Source organism: Hippoglossus stenolepis, chromosome 7, assembly GCF_022539355.2.
Source record: "Hippoglossus stenolepis isolate QCI-W04-F060 chromosome 7, HSTE1.2, whole genome shotgun sequence".
Classification (NCBI taxonomy): Eukaryota; Metazoa; Chordata; class Actinopteri; order Pleuronectiformes; family Pleuronectidae; genus Hippoglossus; species Hippoglossus stenolepis.
Genome location: NC_061489.1, coordinates 3179869 through 3194785, shown reverse-complemented (window position 1 = coordinate 3194785; position 14917 = coordinate 3179869). Strand labels below are relative to the sequence as shown.

The window sequence follows — 14917 nt, the reverse complement described above, 5'->3', positions numbered from 1 at the left end:
TGGCAGATGAAAATGAATGTGCCAGTGTTGTGTGGAAGTATCATTAGCTGGTAATGGTAGCATTATGACTTCAGGTAGACAATTATTGCTACTAACTTTTACTTTTGTACTTGTGTTGTTGCTCAGCTCAGATGCTACTAATCATTAAAGAAGACATTATGCTCATATTCAGGATGATAATTTAAATTTTGGTTATAACTTGATTATAACTATGATTTAATGTTAAGAGAACAAATTACTTTCCTCATACTGTCCATTGCTGCAGCTCCTCAATTCAGACTGTCTGACACCCTTGGTTAACTTTTGTCTCTTTAACAAGTGCCAGAATTCCATAACTACTAGAGCTGTCTTAAGCGATCAATTAGGTTCTTACGTCTATAATCTCTGATGATAAAGCCCCTATTAAGAGATTAATGCATTTGTTGTGTTGTGTTAAGTTTAATTACACATTTATCAATATTCATGTCATATGTAAGCATTAATTATTGTATACTTTCACACCAGTATTTTTACATGAATAATTTAATTTAACATAACTCAAAATCAAAAATATTAAAAATATAATGGGCATTTATGTCAGCCGGGTCCAGGATGTTATAAAACACAGCCACTGGACAGCTCTGTGTGCCACCCTTCACTGGGTACGCCCTTGCCATCTGATCCAGCACGTCCACACCATACTTTGTGCTGTTGTAGTATATCACGGAGTCTGACTTTGCCACTTATGGCTAAAATTGGTAAAAAAATATATATTTTCATTTCATTTTGTGTAATTTATATAAAAACAATTTTAGATAAAATACACACTGAAAAGTCAGTCACCAGCAAGATTGTATTTTTTTATTCAACAAAGTTATAACACAAATGCATTTCAAAACGGACAAAATGACTGCCTCAGCTGTTCTAGTGTTAAGCCCCCCCTCCTGATGAGGCCCAGTCTGTTCTGATTGGCCAGTTGTCCCACTCTGTTGTGATTAGTCAACCACTTCCAGCACGTGGCAATGTAAAATAGGCATCAGTAGGGACTAGGCGTGAATAAAGCCAATGTGGGCATCGAGATGGCGGACTACTGACGAGCTGGCTCAGGAATTCAGCAGTAGTTTCTTTCTGTGGGAGTGGAGCATCCTTTACTGTGGACTTTGGGCTTTTTAACTTCGCAGATCATTTACAATACAGAGGAAACGGAAAAACGGAAAAAAAACAATCATTCGTACTAGCAATGTGTTCAGCTGTAGATGTCAAACACGTCAACAATGGTGTTGTGCATCATCCGAACCTTATTTAGTGTTGAGTTATCTTCTATCATTATAAAAAAATATATTTTATCACGTTTAATTGATAGGACAGAGTAAGCTTGTGAAAGGGGGATAGAGAGAGAGAGTAGGGGTGGACATGCATAAATGGCCGCGGGTCGGACTCAAACCCAGGCCTCATTGGGGTGGCAGCTCTACCAGGTGAGCTATATGCCGCCCCATCGTCTATCATTTTTAACTATATTGTCATCCAGACAGTTGCAGTTTTAAGAAATGTACTAGAGACTAACCTTTAACTACATTCATCATCATCTTTGACCACTTTTTCTATAAACCTATCATTATTAATGACTGCAGCCTCTTCTTTCTCTCTACCATCTTTTTGTTCTTTGTATACTGAAGCATAAATCAAAATGTCGTCACTGTAATACTCACTTTTTGATACTGTTTATCTGATTATAAAGAAAAGAATGCACCCACCATTAGCGCTTGCCGTCTGTACTGCGAACTTTGCATTCCTAACTGCGTTAGGCAGTAATGTTATCCTTCCTCCTCAGCATGATGTGTCATTAGCATGGCCATATAGCGACACAATGGGGATCTTTCCTCTGCCTGGTCTCTAAAACACAACAGCATTAATCCCACTGACTCATGAAAACACTGAAAATTCAGCCACAAAGAAACTATGGGTGGCTGTGACTGAGGGGTAGAGCGGTCGTCCTCCAACCAGAAGGTCGGCAGTTCGATCCCAGTCTTCCCTATCTGCATGCCGAAGTGTCCTTGGGCAAGATGCTGAATCCCAAAGTGAATTTTGATGACTGCTGTCCTCACACAAAAAGGAAGAGTGGTTTTACTCTTCTAAAAAATATATTTAAAAACTACTACTTTCAATGTGTAGAGACAGATAGCCATCTTCAAAAGAATACAACAAGAGACAATATACTGTACAGGGTGTCTGGATGCAGTAAAATAAAAACCTAACCAAAGATGTGACTTGGAGGACGAACATTGAACATTCTTGAACTTTTATTATGCATATCAGTGTCAGGCCTGGGACCAGGAGAATCTGTTATGCATTGGATAAAATGTCATATATCAGTTACAACACACAAAAGACAGCACACACGGACACCCAAACAGAGGGCATTCAGAAAGGTCAACTTGGAAACTAGACAGGGTTAAAACCACACAAATGGTAAATTAAACATTACAACGTAAAATCATGTAATGCAATTTCATCCAGAGTAAAAGGTTCATAAACTAATCCAAACCACATCCCTCAGATTAAACAATAGTACACAGTCTCCACAGCACCAATCTCTATTTTGCTATTAACATGACAGTGTTGTCTGATCTTTCAATACCCTCGCTGTCAGATTGGTCTGAGGATGAAAAGCTGTAGTGAGCTTTTGAGCCACACCCCAGGAGTCACATAGGTTGGCTTGTGAATTGGGGCCCGGTCGGACAACAGGTAAGTGGGCACCGCCAGCGTGTGAAGATGTCATTTTTTTAGGGTCGAGCAGACTTTTGGTGTTTTGGCATCCTTCAGGATGAAAAGCTCAACCCATCTACTGAAATAATCCACCACCATCATTAGAGGTGTGCATCCTCACTAGCCTCACGATTCGATTCACAACGATGCATCTCGATGCATTTCAATGTATCACATCCACAATTTTCTAAAATCAGTCAGAAAAACATGAACTCTGTTTCTATCTAGAAAGTGCTTTAAAAAGTATTATAGACTCTTACTGTTATGACAAATGTGCCGTAATTGACACAATAAGGTTTTAAATAAAAACAAATCTGACCACAACAGTTAGTGAATGATAGTGGTCAGTGCTCTCCACACTGATTTGACGTTCATTCAATTTAGACATGTGTGCTGCACCTAAAGCTTAAAACAATCAAACTGTCTCACCCAAGGGGCAACATCCCGGGCTGAGCGATGAGGCCAATACGGAAGTGCAAAAAGCTGCAGTTCACTGGGTGGCCACTTGAGGCTGGCTCCAAGAAGGAGTCAATTCCCATTGACTCCCATGTTAAAAAGCCCGACTTTAGAGCAGAATTAAACCTGTTTACAGCCAGGTTAAAAAAACAGTTTTAGTCTCAATCACTAAGTTCTTCCTTCATGACAACTCTGAAGGGGGTGAATTTTTTTCTAACTCCCTCGTTTAATTTATATAGAGGTTTGAAATTACACATAATTAGGGGCGTGGTCTCTTGAGTGACACCTGGGCACAGGCTACGATGCTGGCACAGTTGTCACCAACCGCTAGCTCCCCGCAAGCCACCTGCAAGCTCCTAGGTCCACTCATAGGTTCAAGTCGGCTGATTCGCGTCACTGCACTAGACTTCTTCATGGCCTCAGTTCCTTTTTCGAAATATTTTGCATGCTAACTTGGACACATAACATGGCTTGCTGTTTAGTTAATTGTACTAACAGACCGTCTAACAACTCTGTTCTCAAGTTCTTCCGGTGAGTGAAAATGTATTTTTATTTAATTTATATATTAGAACCTTAGCAATAATTAGCAGGTATGGTTGCTCACGATGCATGGCTTGTTAGCTTATGTCGAGATTAAGCTAAGTAGCTTGTGTTCGCCGTTGAGAAGCACAGCCCGATGCGGTCCTGATGCTGAATTATGGAGCGTGAATGCTAGTCACAGTAAACCGGTGCGCATTCTAGACATAGTCGAGAAGTGTTTCAATGTAGAATTGGGGATTATTACGGTCAATGTTGGTGCATCATATAAAACTACTACGCACATATGTAAGCATGGTCACAGGAATAAAAGGTTAAATGTTGCTATATTATCTCTTTAGCATGAGTTTTTTATCGAGGCTAACCCTATTTGTTAATGTTAATGCTATATACATCTGGCAAGGGTAGATGATAATAATAATAATTATATATATATTTGTTTCACTTGATGTGTCATGTGTGGTTTCAGTGAATACTAAGTTTGTGTTCCATAATTGTCCTCTTTCACACTCTATTTCAAACTATTAAACTTATCTCACTTGTGTGTTAGAAACGTGAATATGGCATGAAATAGTAACTATATGAATATGAAATAACTTCAAATATAAGTGTAACAAATAGGCCCATAATAACACAAAAAGAGGCAATGCAACAGATGGATTATGTAAACTGGGATATCTAAAAAGACTGAAGTTATTGACATTTTATTGTTTGCATATAAATAAGTATGAAGATGGTAACCTGACAGATATATTTTTGGTTTGTGTAGTTTTCCTCTAGGTGATCCTGAGAGGCTAGACCTGTGGATGCTCAACATGAAGAGACAGAATTCTCGTCTCTGCAGTCAACATTTTGACAGACAACACTTGAGCATTGACACAAGGGTACACAGAAATGTTTTAATAACTTCTTAGAAAACAAGCAACTTGATGGTTTAAATTGTTTAATCTTTGAAAGTATTTACATAGCAACTACAATTTTAGCATGAACTGTGTACTGTACATTTCTACTCTATTTGCACTGAATTTTAAACCACATTGGCATACGGATTTGTTTACTACACACAAGCCTTTTGTATCAATAACACTCACATTTTTTTAGGGAAGGGCATGCCTGAAGAACACCGCTGTGCCTACCATTTTCTCACACTCCAAGGGCAAAGAGGACAACCCAGAGGGAGAGGTAAGTATAATGGAGGTAAGTGACATTCCTGTTTGAAAAATCACTGAGGAGTTTGCAGATGTAGACAATGGCAGTAGTGGCAAAATTCTTACTGACGATCAGGGCAATGTTGTTATGATGGCAGACACACCTGAACAGGCTGTTGTTCCTCAAGATGCAATGGACGATGACAGTTCTCTGACAGTTAATGTTTGTGACGATGTTGTGGGTACCAGCATTCAGGCAGAAAATCCAACTGGAAAATGTACAGACTCAGCTTTAGATCACTCTCATACAGTTTCAACACAGCTTCCTGGCTGCTTTACGAGTGATCACAGCTACACCATTTTTCAGTCTCCAAGAGCCATTTAACGGAAAGCTTCTGCTGCAGAGGAAAAGCTGTGTGCAGCTCGCAAGAAGCTGAGGATGAATTTCCAGATGACAAGGAGACTGAAGGCAAGAGTTTCTTCCTTGAAAAATATTATAAAGGTTCTTCAAAACAAATCCTAATTTCAAGTGAATGTGCCTCTCTTCTTTATGGCTTGATGATGTTCCCAGAGAGATCTTTCAGAGACTACCAAAGAGGAAAAAAGCATTATTTTCAGAAACCTTGAAGCAATTTGCAACTACGCTGCACTTCTACTTTCCAAAGGCTTATGAATATGTCCGAGAGAAGTTTCACTTGGCTCTGCCTCATCCTCAGACCATCCGAAATTGGTACAGTAGCATCTCTGCAGAACCCGGATTTACTGCTGCTTCATTCATAGCTTTAAAAGATCATGTTGCTGAGCAGAAGAAGGACGGAAAAGACACAGTTTGTGCATTAATGATGGATGAAATGTACATTCATAAGCAAACAGAGTTTGGTGGAGACAACATTTATGTTGACATCGGTGCTGGTGAGATGGAAAATGTTGTGGCAACAAGCATTGGTTCTTATGGTTGTTGCAATCAATGAGTCCTGGAAGACTACCATTGCTTACTTCCTTATCAACAGCATGACAGGAGCAGAGAGAGCCAACGTCATCCGAGAGAGCCTTTTTAGGCTCCATGAAATAGGAGTTAGGGTTGTGTCCTTGACATGTGATGGTCCCTCTCAAAACATCACAATGATCAGAGAGCTTGGTGCCAACCTAGACATCATTGACATGAGGTCTTACTTTATCCATCCTCAGGATCACACACAAAAAATCTTTGTGCTCTTGGATCCATGTCACATGCTTCTTCAACAGTTGAGGTTCTGGTTAGAGAAGATGGCCAGCAGATAAAGTGGCAGTACATTGAGGAGCTCAACAAACTTCAGGAGAAGGAAGGCTTGCGTCTCGACAACAAATTAAAAATGGCGCACATTCAGTGGCGCAATCAAAAAATGAAAGTCCATCTTGCAGCCCAGCTCTTCAGTCGCAGTGTGGCTGATGCCCTTGACTATTGTGAGCAGGAGCTAAAATATTCAGTTCAGTGGATGTGCTGCCACCGCTCAGTTTCTGCGCACAATTGATGCAGCCTTTGATGTCCTCAACAGCCGTAACCCACTTGGAAAAGGACAGAAAGCACCCATCAAACCAGCAACTAAACACCGTGCCAAAGCCATTCTAGATGAAACTGAGTCACTTCTCCGAGGGCTGAAAGTTAAAGACAAATGCAACAGACTTGTACACTTGTATTCAACTCAGAAAAAGACACCCATCTATGGGTTCATTGCTTGTTGCAGAAGTGTCATGGGCATCTACGAAGACCTGGTAGAGCAGCCAGCTGCCCCATGCCGATACACTCTGACCTACAAACTCAGTCAGGACCACTTGGAGCTGTTCTTCTCTGCTATCAGAGCACGTGGAGGTTACAACAACAACCCCAATGTAAGACAGTTCCGAGGGGCATTTAAGCACACAGGTAACTGTCTCCTTCGTGACAATACCAACATCCTTGACTCAACACCTGCAACTGTTAATATTGCACGCAGGGTGGATGTGGAGCCCGTGGAAGTGCTTGTACCTGAGAATGATGTGTTCTCTCACCTTCCAGATGTTGACAATCTGTCTGAGTAGAAGTGAAAAAGATGAAACAGAGGGTCACCTGTATGCCTTGCTCAGAAGCACTCACCTCAGAGGATTCAGTGCATCAATTGGTGACTTTGAAGAACAGAGGTGGCTTACAGAAACCTTCACCAGGCGTAACTGCAGTTTGTCAAGCTATGGAAAGATGCTTCCAGTGGCTTCTGAAAAACAATGAGGGCAAGGCTCCACGGGGAAAAGGAACAACAGCTTCTATTGTTACCCAGGTTCTTTCTGATTGTTCTGAAAATAATCTCTTCCCACAGCTGCACAGCCACATGTTTGACATGTGTGTTGAAGCTAATCATGTCCATGTTCTGGTGAAGATGGCTTCTGCGTGGTATTGCAAAATCAGATTGAACCACATAGCAAGACGAGAGACAGAGAAAATAAAAGAAGGCAAGGTAGTCCGCACAAAACTTACAAAGTTAATCCATTTTTATGGAGAATAAGTTGTTTGGTCATTTCTGAGGCTGGTGGTTTGCATCTTGATGAGTGCGGCAGAACATACAAGGGATATTCTCTATCTTGTCCTATGTTCTAAACCGGGACACCTTATGACTTTGTTGCCTCTGACAGTAGGTGTTTAGTTTAAAAAGGCACAGAGGTAATGATGTCTGATCTACTGAGCGGGCTACATGGCTTTCATAGTACTGCAATACAAGCCAGTAGCCAGTCAGATTTACCTTTAGCCTCAGTGTACCCTCAGGTTCGGCTTGTAACGCTATTGCGATTAAAAGCCTGGAACACCTGATGACACAAAGGAAGATATGTCACTAACATCCACCGGAGTCTGCATAAACGGGACCAAAAGTGATATTGATGTGGTAACTATCATATAAAATACATATGCAAGCTCCCTGTTCATTTGTATGTACATAGTTTAAAGGATTGTTTTTATAAGTCAAGGAACAGTTCACTGTATATTAAAAATTCACCCAAAAAATATATATAATGCAAAGCACTTTAAAAAAATATATTCTGAAGTTTCATGCAAACAGTTAAGTTTGCTACTTGCACAGTTCAAATCCATGGTTCCGTGGATAATGTTTTACATATATTGTGGTTATTGAAGTGCGTTATAGTCAAACAGTAAGTTAGTATTGTAGTTCAAGTTTTGGGGAAGTTCTAAATATTCTGAGTTGTAACTAGAGCTTCTGTGGCATTCAATGATACTGTGTTGTTTAATGTTGTCACCATCACCCACCCTCTCTTTTCCCCTTTGTATATGTGTTCTCCAATGTTGTGTCTTTGTATTTTCTGGTTTTTTTTTCTGTCTTTATGTCCCTGTACATACGTCTTGTAACCGTGCTTTTTAGTTTGTTGTGTGTGTTATATGTTCCCTCTCGTGGCCTGCACCTTGTCGTGGTGAGTGGGCTTTCAACCAAGACAGGCCAAAGTGAACAATATTAAGACCAACATGATGTTAACCTTAGGAAAAGAGGTTGAGGGCATCAATTGTTTCACCAGACATTGAGATTTAGGCAAATTTAAGACACTGGGGGGTAAATGGTTTTGTATTTATATAGCGCTTTTCTAGTCTTGATGACCACTCAAAGCTCTTTACAGTACCGTTTTTTACATTCACCCATTCACACACACATTCATACAGTGCATCTATTAGCAGCACTTTGTTGTTCTATGAGGGGAAATTCGGGGTCTTGCCCAAGGACACTTCGGCATGCAGATGGGGAAGACTGGGGATCGAACTGCCGACCTTCAGGTTGGAGGACGACCGCTCTACCCCTCAGCCACATCCACCTGAAGGGGTGCCAAATAGGTATCAAAAATCAAGGTTAAAAGTTTTTTTAAAGTTTAAGAGTTATTATAAATGGAAGTACTAAGATGTATGTACCTCCTGGGGGCTTCAAACATATTTAGTGTGCAAGTAATCTTTAATTTCAGTTCTTCAATCCCACCATCCACTAGGGATGAGGGAGAGCAATGGTGATAACAGCATTGTGGCAACAGATGTAATACTATTAATAATTACAGTAAAGGAAAATAAAAATTAACTTGGCTATGCCACTGAAATATGTTTAGGCTTAACAAAGTGGGTTCAAAGGCCAAATGTAAAAGCAGTAACACTGCCAACTGTGAAGAGTTACATGTCATCTTTGAGTGAAGAAGAAAACTTGTGCTGTAGGTGAATCTGGTGCAGGTTGTCCTCCATCATGTTGACCAGCCTGAAGCTGTCGATCTCCACCATGTTGCTGCTGCCACAGTGCTTCATCTAATGAAAAGAAGAAACTCACTATAAAAGGATGTTTTATGTTGTGTATGTTCCAGCAAAGACTGGTTCTTACAGTTTATTCTGTGTTCAGCAGGTGGAAGCACCACAGATTTCAGACAGAACCAATGTACTGGGCTCTGGGTTTGTACCCTCATGGTTAAATGCACATATTGTAAGTCGCTTTGGATAAAGCATCAGCTAAATGAAATGTAATGTACTGAAAGAAATAAAACATTGTACAAATAGATAAAATGTCTTTCTACCTCATCTGTAATATTCAAGGGGATAATCTCCCACAGAGCTGTTGATAACAGTCCACATCAAGTCTCTCCACTTCTCTCAGTGTGAAAACATAATTATATAATAAATATGAGAACCAACAGTGGTGTGTGGAGATTATAATCTTATCTAAACTGTCTAATTCACTGTAAATTCCATAACAGGCTAAATAAACAAGGTGGCAATAGTAATGGTGGTTATACCAGCATGTATCAGAACATTTGTGAAACATATAGTTACTATCACATGCAACTTACACATGTAGCGTATTGATATTAACTAATTAAATTAAAATCAAGTCACAACCAAACACACGACTCTGTAGTAGTGTAGTTAATTTGCTTCAATCTGTTCATTACACGTGTTAAATAAACGGTAACTTTTATAACAATGACATATTAAAAACCACTTGAGGCATGTAAGCATATGATTATGATAATAGATAAAGCAATAGGTTTTGTTGTTGTATAGTTTCAAGGTTACTTACCTCTAGTGAGTTCGTTGTAAAGATCGACCATCCTGAAGCAACAACACCGCAGCGCTAGCCGGTTTGCGACCGCAGGTAGCATGTAGCCTAGCTCCTTAGCCTGAGCTAACCAGGTAACGTTGAGCTCAGCTGTCAGTCTTCACTCGCGCTCCTCCTCTTTGCCCATTTATTGGTTAGCCAGGAACTAAGAGGAGTCAGCACCGGCAAGATGGCGCCGGGTGAACGCCTACTACAAGCCTCATTTTCACTCGGCTGCGGCTGAACACTCAAGCTTGTGTGTTCAGCCGCACCTGGACTCTCCGGTCCATTCAACACAAAGCTAGGTGATGAGCATGGACAACTTGGACGACGATGCTATATTCCTTGCTGATGAGAGAGAGCGAATGTGGTAATGTTTTAATTTTTTGGCACAGTATGGCCCACGGTAGCCTTTGTTACCTCGGTTGTGAATAAATGGTTGGTGAGACCAGTTCCGTTCTGCTCATCATTGAGGGGCGCTACAATGTAAATATCAACATAAACAAAAAATGCAGTGGTATAAAAATAACTTACAGAAACCCTGGATCAGCTCATAAAATAGTTTTACATGGTATCGTGTAGGGTAAGGGTGCAATGTAGGGCCTGTGGGGGGAAGGGCCCGAAGTAGGACATTCACTATAGGTGTTGAGTGTGTATGAAGTTTGATTTTGTTTTCTCAAATACAGGATGGTTTATGATTGAACTTAGATTTACGAATTCTTTAGATTAACAAGGGATGTATTTGTCTGTATTTTGTCTGTAGGAGACTGGGACAATCCAAAACATAGGTAGTTTTTTTCTCTTCTCATTTGTAATGAAGTGATACACTTAAGCTAAATTTACCCCTGCTTTGGATCTGTTATCCCCTAACCTCCATCCCTTCATTTTCTCTGGTCAAGACTCCCTCATCCAGGAAGTGCAAAACCTCTTGGGATGTCCTACCACAGAACTTCTCTCTTCACATTGGAAGGATAGGCAAACATCCACCTTGGAAAAGTGGACTTTGTTAAGGGCTTTTATGGTTAATCAGATGTTATTATCTGAGAAGCCTGAAGAGGGACTTTGCCAGCACTGCAGACAAAAGACTGCAGTAGTGAGGGGTCATGATTGTTTACCAAGACCACTTTACTGCTGAACCTGTGATTTTGCCATACACAGGTCTATGGTGCTCCATGGTAGAGGGGTTCTTCAGGCCACTGCCGCCATCCACATACATCAAGGAAGATGAGGGAGGAAAATTCTCCTACCATGAAAGAGGTACTTCTAAGTTACAAAACACAGGCCATTTTATTTAATATAGTAAATTTGATTAAAGCCCAAAATATGCTGGGTGAAATAAGTTATCGCACTGAAAGAATACCTCCACTGATTAAAGATGATGTTACTGTAATTTACTATATAAAATTATTTTCCCCTTGCTTCCTGGAATGTTTTTTACCAATCGTGCTTCCCTGCTGTGATTGTTCATCTGGGAAAACAACTGTTTCCACCAGAAAGCAAGTCATTTTGATTGGAATGAATGGTAATGTTTTTTTTAAATATCTTTCATACAGTAATGTAATTTTAAATTGCTTGTGCATCTAAGTAAAAACGTTTTGTCTTGGTTTTTCAGGGCGATTCAATCTGTCCCTCCCACATGGTAGCTGCTCCTGTGGAAATTCTTGTTCAGTGGACATTGCTGATCTAGTTGAAAGTGGGTACTGGCCAGCAACAGTCAATTTTGAAATGCTGTATGCAGTGGATTTGTTCTCTACATTTGAGGATCTCAAGATTGCGGCTCCGGGAATGTCACGGCAAGCTTTTGTTAGCATGCTTGAACATTGGATAAAAGTCTTAGGTCGTGGGACTATAAGTTGGTACTAATTTCCCACTGCTTGCAATGAGTTTCCCATATTTATTATTGTATAATGTTGGATTTTTATGTCTTTTGCTATCAGAGTGGAAAGATATGTGGGGATACCATGCAGAAGGCATTTCTGGATTGGACCTATGCCAAATTTGAGGTTGAGAGGCTGTCTCAGGTGCAGCATTTTCAGTGCCCTGCATGCACACCCTCTATTTTGGCTGTTGCGGTGGATGGGAACCGTAAACTATACCGCTTTAAGAGCCAACCAGGGTATGTAGAATGTTTAGAGTGCCATAAACATTTCATTTGTATGTTTGTTTTAAGACCTGATGGGTTTTTTGATGGCGTTTTCCGGCCAAGGATTCTGAGGTGTCTTCCAAGTTAAATGAATTATTGTACCCTGTGCAAAGTGTTCCTCTTATGTATAATGTTGACCCCATCAAACATCATGTTAGCAATATTTACAAGGTTCCTGCGGGGTCTTAAAAAGTCTAAAGTTTTGTAGTCATAATTTTAGGCCTAAACAAGTCTTAAAAAGTCTTACATTTGATTTTGCTAGGTCTTAAAAATGTATTGGATTAGGAAGTTACTTCGCGATAACTTGTGTTGCAGGCATGGCCTGCCCATTTTAAGGAAAGTGGCCAGTGTGTGACGTAGTGCACCTGGGTGTTGTGGGAAAAGGTGCTAAAATGTGTGGATAACAAAGTGAATGACCACCGAGAGCGTGATGGGAGTGTTGCTCCTGCTGTACAGCGAGAAAATAAAGTGGCTGCGTTAAAATCGGGGATAATCGACCTCCGGACAACGTTTGGGTCTACCAACCCTAAAAGCGGAGATGCTGTGGACGCTAATACTGTAGCTAAACACCAATTGTACAACAGCAACGATGGCATAGGTGAGCTTTTCAAAAGCATGTTCCCTGATTCCGATGTCGCGAAAACATTTGCGTGCGGTGGTGACAAAACGTTGTACGTCACAAAATTATAGTTTAGCGGAATACATCGAGAGACCTCGTCTCTAAAGTAACCGGTCTGTTCGTTCTGATGTTCGATGAAAGCATGAACCAGACGACCAAAACCAAGCAGCTGGACCTGCATGTACGTTTCTGGGACGTCTATGACCGTGAAATAGGTCTTAAATTATGTTCAAAGTGGTCTTAAAAAGTCTTAAATTTAACTTGTTGAAACCTGCAGGAACCCTGTATTTACACCTTCAATTTATGCTGTTTAGTTCTGTATGTATTTTTGTATTTTGTTTGTTTTTTAGAATCCTGTGGGCGCTGTGGTACAGGTCAGTGGGCGGCAGCACGAGAATCCGTAAACAAGTCTGCAATCAAAGTAGATGAAGAAGGCGTTGAGGTTGCTGTCTGCCGTCATGGATTTTTGCTTAAGGGACTGAATATGTTCTGTGGAGGAATATTTGCATATCCCTTATGTCTACAAAGACAGCTTGCTTCACAGAATGTGCAGTTTTTTTGCTCTGATGTGGTGTGCAAATACTGGCCGTATCTGCAAAGGGTTGTGCGTCACTGTCCAGAGCTGCGAGACTTGTTGACCATGCGTCGATTTCTCTCCGTCATGCATGCTAAAGCACATTCATGGATGTGTGAGGTAATGATCGACAATCTCATTATCATTTGCAAAACAGTGTTTCTCTTTTTCAAATGGTAACATTGACGTAAATGTGTTGCAGTTGCAATGGGGAGGACATAATCAAGAAGGAGCCGGGACAACCATTGGGGAGGAGGTTGAACAGGTCAACAGCTTCCTCTCCCGAGCAGCCATATGTTCCAAGTACATGTCAAAAGCTGGTAAGTATTTTAAATTTACATATAAATTATTAGTTTTTCGTTTCCAGACCTGATATGCATTGTGTCTTAAGTTCGCACAGATATACTTACCATTCAAGCAATTGGCTGGAACAAGCGGAAAGCAGAAAACCTTGACCGAACATTGGCCAAAAGATACATCAAGGTACCGACCAAGATACCTTTTTGTTGGGGGGGTGGGGGGGCTGTAAACATTTTCTAACTTTTTTTTTGTTTTGACAGACTATGCAAAGGATTACAGAAGCCACAAAGGACCTTGAGAATATCAACACTGAGTTGTCTCTACAGGAAGACACAGTCCAGCAATGGGTGTCAGATGTTCAACAGTGGACGACAGGTACTGTGGAAAAATAAATTATTTTATTCTTGCACAATGTCCTTTGACTCGGTTTACACAAGGTCTACTCAAAAAGTTGACTGTAACCTGATATTGCCATGAATTAATTTTTTTCTCCTCTTCAGAAAGACCAACCAGCCAAAATGACTTGCAGAAGACCATTGAAGGACTGTATCTGAGCATTAAGCAGCAGAAATTTCAGCTTTATCGTCAGTCTGGCAAGACAACAATATGCCACCATTAATACAGATTTCTTCATGTAACATGCTGTGACAAAATGTATTAATCACTATTTATAGATGGGAAAAAATAGCTAGCCCAGGACTTAAAAATAAACTACAATTACTGCACTGCGTTGTATACCTCCGCCAACCAGTGCAGTTTCTGTGAACAAATTTCCAAATCCTTTTTTTCATATAAAGATCACTAACCTTTTGACAACTGAAACACAATAACATTAGGTCATTGTGGCCTTGGCCTGTGACCTCAAGGCACCAAAATGGAATCAGTTCATGCGTGGTACCAAATTTGAGGAAATTCTGCAATGGCATTCTTGAGATTGCATTCACAGGAATAGGACTGACTGACAACCCGGCCACTAACTGTCCCTGACACGGCTGGATAACATTTTGTGTATTAGACTTGATGTTATTGGTGTTACATTGGTCACCTTGTACGGGTACACTAAATATGTTGTTTCTCATTCTAGATGGCAATAAGCGGAGACATCAACTCAGGAAAAAGATTGTTGTCGAAAAGAAAGCCTTGGAGGATGCCATCACTGAACACAATGCTGCTGTGGAGGAAGCAGACAAACTCCCTCCTCCTAACGAGCTCTTGGCTAATGACAACTATTCCTGGCAATGGGAGTGTAAGTACTTTATTGAAAGCCACAGAATACCAAATTGCTGACTCAACCCTTGCTATATATGGAATATA

At 40.5% G+C, this 14917-nt stretch overlaps 1 long non-coding RNA gene across 1 annotated transcript; it reads left to right on the top strand.

Moving 5' to 3' along the window:
• The first annotated feature begins 13538 nt into the window (after positions 1-13538).
• Positions 13539-13897, top strand: LOC118112650. Its single transcript, XR_007032809.1, has 3 exons — positions 13539-13623; positions 13695-13786; positions 13864-13897. It is a non-coding gene; the product is annotated as an uncharacterized LOC118112650 (long non-coding RNA).
• Positions 13898-14917: the final 1020 nt, after the last annotated feature.